Here is a 7,110-nt window from a genome sequence, read left to right as displayed (position 1 = left end):
AACTGCTCCTTTTTTCTTCCTTTATTATTAGTAAATACAAACGAGTAGAGCTACAGTCTCGACAGAGATATATTTTTTTTCTTTCGAGATATAAAACTAAGTTTAAATCTGACTAATATTAAAATGAAATAGATTTAAATGAATATTTTTTTTCGGTCCAAGAGAGACCCTAGTATTCATTCCTTTTACATTATTCTTTAAGAGAAATGGTCCAGTTTCTAAAAAAAATGTTGGAACCCTAGCCCTTTTCTGAATCTTAACCTTGAAATATAATGAAATATTAAGAATAGGAATCAAAACATAACTACATCAAAGTTTCTAAGTTTTTACTATTGTTGATTAAGTTCCAAAGTTTTCACTGTTATAAATCATTGTTTCAAAGTTTTTACTATTATAGCAAATCAAAGTTCAAAAGTTTTCACTATAAATAGTAAATTTAAGTTTCTAAATGTTTACTTTGGTACTTTAGTCCTATAGTTTACTCTAGTATTTTTAAAGGATATGTTCGTTTTTACGGTGGTATATTTAGGACAAGCAATTATTTCTTTTTTTGGAAATACTAGAAAAAAATTGTCTTGTGAAAAACGACATTATTATCTTGTGAAAATGACTTATTATCTTGTGAAAAACGAGATATTATCTTGTGAAAACGACTTTTTATCTTGTGAAAAACGAGATATAAATATCTTGTGAAAACGACTTATTATCTTGTGAAAACGAGATATTATCTGATGAAAACGACTTATTATCTTGTGAAAATGAGATATTATCATGTGAAATGAGATAATATCTCGTTTTCACAAGATAATATCTCGTTTTCACAAGATATTATCTCCTTTTCACACGATAATATGTCGTTTTTCACAAGATATTATGTCGTTTTCACAAGATAATTTCTCGTTTTCACAAGATATTATGTCGTTTTTACAAGATAATATGTCGTTTTCACTAGATATTTATGTCGTTTTTACAAGATAATTTTTTTCCTTAGTAGTTAAAAAAATAATTGCGTGTCCTAAATATACCACCGTACTTTTTTTTACGCCAGCCGTGAAAAAAACCCTCTAAATTTCAATTTGTCGTCCAATGTAATATCACCGACTTTCTCATCGAAATAAAACAAAAAGCAGATCAAACTACACTGTAGTTAATAGAAGTTTTCAATTTAGGGAGAAGTAATGAGACAAAGTATATTTGTAAGCGTCGGGATGGGATGGGGTGGGGATAATTTACATTTATAAATATTTTATGTTGGTTAAGGTAGGATTCTTCTCACATTTCTTGTATTTAAAAATTAATGAAATTTTCACAGAATCTAGAGGACAATATCACTAAGTGATGGTATTAGTGAGATTTAATTTGACCATTTAATATTAGACAGGCGCGTAGCCAGCATGGAAATAATGTGTACTCAGAAAACGGTCAGGGGTCTGGGGGCCGCCCTGAGGCCCCCAGTGGATCCAGGGCGAAGCCCTGGTGGGGGCCCAGGGGGCGAAGCCCCCCGGAAGCTCCTGGATTTTACGAAATTTTTCAGTCATTTTCCCGCAAAAGAAATCACGCGACATCTCTTTTTTCGAGCAAATACTTAGCTAAGTTAATGCTTTCATGGGTACTTCAGAAAGAGAACGATAATTAAATCAAATTATTTTACGCATATATTGGTAAATATATTTTGGGGAAAAAGTTTCCAAACGTGACAAGATAAACAGAGAAGTAATTTCAATACCGTTATCATTGGAGTTTAAATATTTCAAAATATAAACGGGGATTGGGGTCTTTTGTTTATTTATATATTTTGATGGCTTAAACAAGGTGAGAATGCTCAAATAATAATTCTATAAAATGGTAACATCAGCAAAATAAGATTTTCAAACATGATCTTTATTATTATTTACTCTATACACGTACTTTGTTCAGCGTATTTTAAATATTACCATTTTTTGTTTAAGAGCATGTCTACGAGAAAACCATGCAAGAGGTTATGGGAGCAAGGTTCTCTGATCAACTTCATATTTTGTGTGTAAATTTCTTCTATAATATGAAATATTTTGCCACAAAATTTTTTTCAGTGTGGTCTCACTTAAGGGGTTAAATCGACACTGTTACTAAAAATAGAATTCTTGGTCCTTACACAGGGTGAAAACAGGAATTTTATAGGATTTTATATTTAAAAATTCAGCATTTTACCTGATTATGATATAAAATATCCATATATGGTTGAAAGTAACAAGATACACTTGTTTCATAAAATTTTTCATAATCACAAACTGTGCCCTCGTTTAAGTGCAAAAAGGTCACAAATCTGGCATATTTCCAGATTTTTGAAAACTGGTGAAAATATTCACTTATCAAAAATCCATAACTCAGAAAGTGACGCTTAGAATCAACTCAATCTCATACCAATTATTAGACAACATGTCTGTCTACATTATATAAAAAATCTGTCTTTGGACTCTCAAATATTTTGCTGTACTTTTTTCTTAAAGTTGAACATTTTTTGTGAATTTTCAAATTTTCTCATCCCTGAACTTCAGCAAGGAGTTATTTTGCTGATTTAAATATTTTCAAAAATTTAAATTTTGCTGTTGAAAAATACCAGTATATTGTACATTTTTGTTTTCAATCAATAATTATTTCTTAGGGGGTTAAATGGGGTTAATTTGGGGGGGGGGTGTGTAGCAGAATTGTATTATTTTACATTTTCTTTGAGCAGGGTGATATTCACATACTGCTTAGTACCTGTTTGTCAATCAGTAGACCAAGTGTGTTCTCTCTTATCTTAAAAAAAAAACTTGCTTGATAGATAATAAACATAGTACACTGGTATCTACTAATAAGTAGATGGCCCCTTTTAATTTGGAGTTCACAAGGTCAAAGGTCAAGGGTTATAATTCTCGATATACCAGTATGTAGATTTTAATCATTCAAAATCGTGAGGACCTATTGTTTGACAGACATGAAATTTAGTACACTGGTTTCTTGAAAAGTAGAGGACCCCTTTAGATTTTGAGGTCACAATGTCAAGGGTCAAGCTGAACAAAAAGGAATATCAGAGCCATTTTCTTGACAGACATATTGTCATGGCAACAACCTCAAAATGAATGAACACAAAGATTTAAAAATCAACAAATTAGAACATTAATTATTTTATAATTTTTAATTTCATTGCATATTAAAATTTGAATATTACTCAATAACTAAGTATATTCAACAACAAAAAAATTACAATGCTTGACTGCTTCCTGATATTTTATATTCACTTCCAAAATTAAAATGACCTTGAAATTTTGCATGCTTGAAAAAAAATCTACTTGCTTAAGTATACATCATGGTTCTAAATTAAGGTAAGATTTAAAAGAAAAAAATCACAGTTTCCCCAAATCATATTCTGAATTATTTGCTAAACCTGTATACAGGAAATTAGTCTTTATAATAGTGTTATATTTGGTAAAACTAAAGCACTGTTGACCTTGAACTTTGATCTTTTCTAAGATAACAAACACTTAAAATTTACTCTGAATTTCTGTGTATTCCTGCAAGTGAAACCTGATACATATTAAATATCATTTGGGTTGATCTTTAGGTCTCAAGCTTTCAAATTATATAAGGTGTATCCAAACTATTCTGTTCAGTATGACCCCATTTTCTTCCTATGTATCATCCAATAACTTCTGGAGAAAATTTAACAAGCACTGAAATTTCCACTTCTGGTTTAAAGAACAACTGGACTGTCTCCAAATACACGAAAGTAGTACTCAAAGCAGGTACCTGTGAAAAAACACAGTTTTTAAATTAAATTGAAATAAACCAAACTAGACATATTCTAAGATTTTTAAAATAAATGTCATGTTTATGATAATGCTACATTTAAATTTATCAATTGAAGAAAATGTCATCAAATGACTTGGGTAAGATTCTTCACAAATTCTTCTGGCTATCTTTGAAGAAAACAAGAGCTTCATATATCCTTGAAGTAAAGTAACAGAGTAGGGAAAAATGCATGTGGCAAATCGACAGACAGACAAGGCAATTCCTATCCATGTACTATAGTATACAGTTATGAAATGGGTATGAGGGAAATAGCAAATTTATGATTCCCCGAGGGAGGGACCTATTTCCCGGAGGAAATAGTTTTCTGCTATATAGGGGAACTATAAATTTGCTATTTCCCGAGTTCCCATTCCATAAGTTTTTTATTATGCCGAAACAATGATAGGCGATTTAAATTTTTTTAACCAGATATTCTGACATTTTAAAAAAAACTGTAGAGGCATAATTACAAATGCATGGGGTTTAACACATTGTATGATAAGTGAAGCATTGTGTGATTAAACAATTGAATTATTTTTAAAAAAAAGTATTGTCACTGACATTTCGAAAAATTATCATTGTCTTCATTTTGGTAGAATTCAAGTATGATTTTGACATCGCACGTCGAAATGTTTTGACGTCATAGCTACATTGCTAATAACATGACATCACAGACTCGAGATTCCTTGAACACTTTGATTGGTTAAAATTACTAATAAATATTCATGAGGGAGTAGTCCAAGGGAGCAACTCTGATTTTCCAGGGAGTAGTCTTCAGATGAGGGCAATAGTCACATATCGGGGAAATAGAGTTTTGTGGTATTAATTTATACAGAGTAATTACAGTAGAGGTATAATAATATAACATATCTTTACCATTTCCTCAGCAGTGATAAGAAATTGGTAATGCTAATGCTGCATCTGCATTGTCTTTCCTCTTCTTATTTCTGGATTCTGTTCACAAAACTACATTGGAAACCCTATGTTGTAATTCTTTATAGCTCCACAGCTGAAAATCCCATTGTAAAGCCCAGCCCTAACCAGGGAAATGAATTTGAATAATCTGAAATTGCACGAGAAATATAAGAATGAAAGGAAATATTCTTTACAAAGTATAATTTCCCAGACTTATATTTATAATATTAGTTATGTTTTAAACACAAACCTGTCAAGGAACACATGGTGACCTTTAATTTGAAAAGTACAAGTATTTGACAACTCTTTTTCCTTTAATCATATATGAAAAGCCGAAAATCATAACTGTAGCCCGATCTTCATAACATTTCATAAATATCTGAAAAAAATATTTTGTTTAATGAGATTCTTTATAATCATGCAGCCCACATATGAGGCAATAATGGTGATTCTTAATGTACCCCATTAGTAAACAGTCTTTGAAAACCCTGGACCTATTCAACTTTTCATTCCCTCTTCGTCACCCCACAAAGGCTACTTATGCTATTTATAATTCGATCTGCAGATGTGAATATTTTGCAATATTGTTGAATTTATACAGATATTTTTATTGCTACATGTACAAGTAGTGTCAAGTACCAACCTTGAACTTTCTCTTGACAGGTTTGCTAGGTATATATTCAGGTCCAGTACAATCACTAGATTCAGCTAAGTAGGTATTTTTTATAGAAATAAATTATTTTGGTAGCTAAATAAAGCTACTTCAGGTAGGTAAATAAAGCTAACTAAGTAGGTAAATCAAGCTACGTATATAGCTATATCTAGTGATTGTACCAGACCTGATAGTGTCTTGTAAAAAATCTTCTCTTGTCCATAATCAAGTCCCCATCAAAATTGTTTATTTATTTATTTTTTACATATCAATAAGCCTTTTTATAAGGTACATAGTATTATAAACCAAGATCCACCTACCTGTTCTTTTTTTCAAATTCAAACATTGTTGATTCGGTATCATCATCACTACATCTGTCTTGCTACCAAATGAATGTTTGCTGTCAGAATCATATTCATCAAAATCAGAGCCATAATCTGAAGACTCGTTGACAATTCACGCACTTGAATCTTTTTCTGGGGACGTACAAAACGGTAACAAAACGTCTCAGGATGCCATAATGTTTACACGTGGTTACGGAACCGTACTTCGATCCCGATGGTTTTCATAATTATTTATGCATTTAATACATAGGGCCACTAGTATATACGTAACAAATTACATTCACAGGAAGGACAATTTTCTTCAAATCACACATAATTTATGCCTAAAACGATTAGATGACAGACATCTGTTTATAAACCTCGTAAACATTATCATAATCTACCTTCTCTACAGAAGAGCGCAACAGGGGAGATAATTCTAACAAAATCTAAATAAATAGTAAAATACGTTTTTTTTTTTTTTTTCACAGGAAAAGCAGGAAAAAAAATTATTTATAGCTTTTATAAAATTAAAAATAATTTTTATTGTTTATATTTGTAAATATTTTACACAAAATTCATTAAAATTACTGTTAAATGTAAAACTTATAAAATCATGAATTTTTCCATCAATTGAATTTGAGGTAATTTCATTACGATATAACTTTTCTGTCCTTGAGAGTCCAAAGGTGGATTTTACATATTGTTTGGATAATATCCTAGAGATTCTTAAATGCACAAAATTCTGAAAAAAGAAGCGTCACTTTCTAAGAAATATATCCCTGAATATTAACAAAAAATGAACCATTATCATTTCTTGGCACCATGCCAATATTTGTGCCCTCGGGACAGCCTTCTATATAGGGGTTTTACAAAAAAAATGATTCCAACTTAATTTTACGACTTAGTTCTATGAGAAAACATAGCCCTTTTATTTATATATTGTTTTTTTCTTTTTTACTTTTAAATATTGAAATTGTCATTTTTACACCAACTTTTTTGCATTTTCCCTTGAATATTGACCAAAATGAATTATTGGCTGTTACTAAAAATAGAAACAACCGATGCAAAAATAAACAACATATTTCTGACTCTCAATGGGTGTCCTTTAAGTTAATAATAAAAATTAGTTTGTTCTTGAGAGTGCCTATCAGAGCATTTTTCTATATATCTGCATGGTTTTCTCGTAGACAGGCTCTTAACTACATTTATTTATTACCTCAACGGAAATTGAAAATCTTATATAGTAGTCCAACGGATTTACAGTTGAACATTTTGGTTCAATCATATTTTCTATTCCTCAATAATACTGGAATAAGTTTTTGGAATTTGAATTTATAAAAGACTTTGAATTTGATTGCACAGACATCCTGAATAAAATTTGAATGGAAACAATGAGACGCAAAATAA

General features: G+C 30.6%; 1 long non-coding RNA gene across 1 annotated transcript; it reads right to left on the bottom strand.

Annotated features, from left to right (window-relative positions):
* Positions 1-3,116: 3,116 nt before the first annotated feature.
* Positions 3,117-5,924, bottom strand: LOC134254795 (uncharacterized). The gene is made up of 3 exons (XR_009989384.1): positions 5,698-5,924; positions 4,687-4,873; positions 3,117-3,768 (listed from the first exon to the last, which is right to left on the bottom strand). It is a non-coding gene; the product is annotated as an uncharacterized LOC134254795 (long non-coding RNA).
* Between the last annotated feature and the right edge of the window lie 1,186 nt (positions 5,925-7,110).

Source organism: Saccostrea cucullata, unplaced genomic scaffold, assembly GCF_032062105.1.
Source record: "Saccostrea cucullata isolate Sc308-1 unplaced genomic scaffold, CSIRO_AGI_Scuc_v1 ctg2731, whole genome shotgun sequence".
Taxonomy (NCBI): domain Eukaryota; kingdom Metazoa; phylum Mollusca; class Bivalvia; order Ostreida; family Ostreidae; genus Saccostrea; species Saccostrea cuccullata.
The sequence above is the reverse complement of the archived record's forward strand: the minus strand, read 5'-3'. Positions and strand labels throughout refer to the sequence as shown.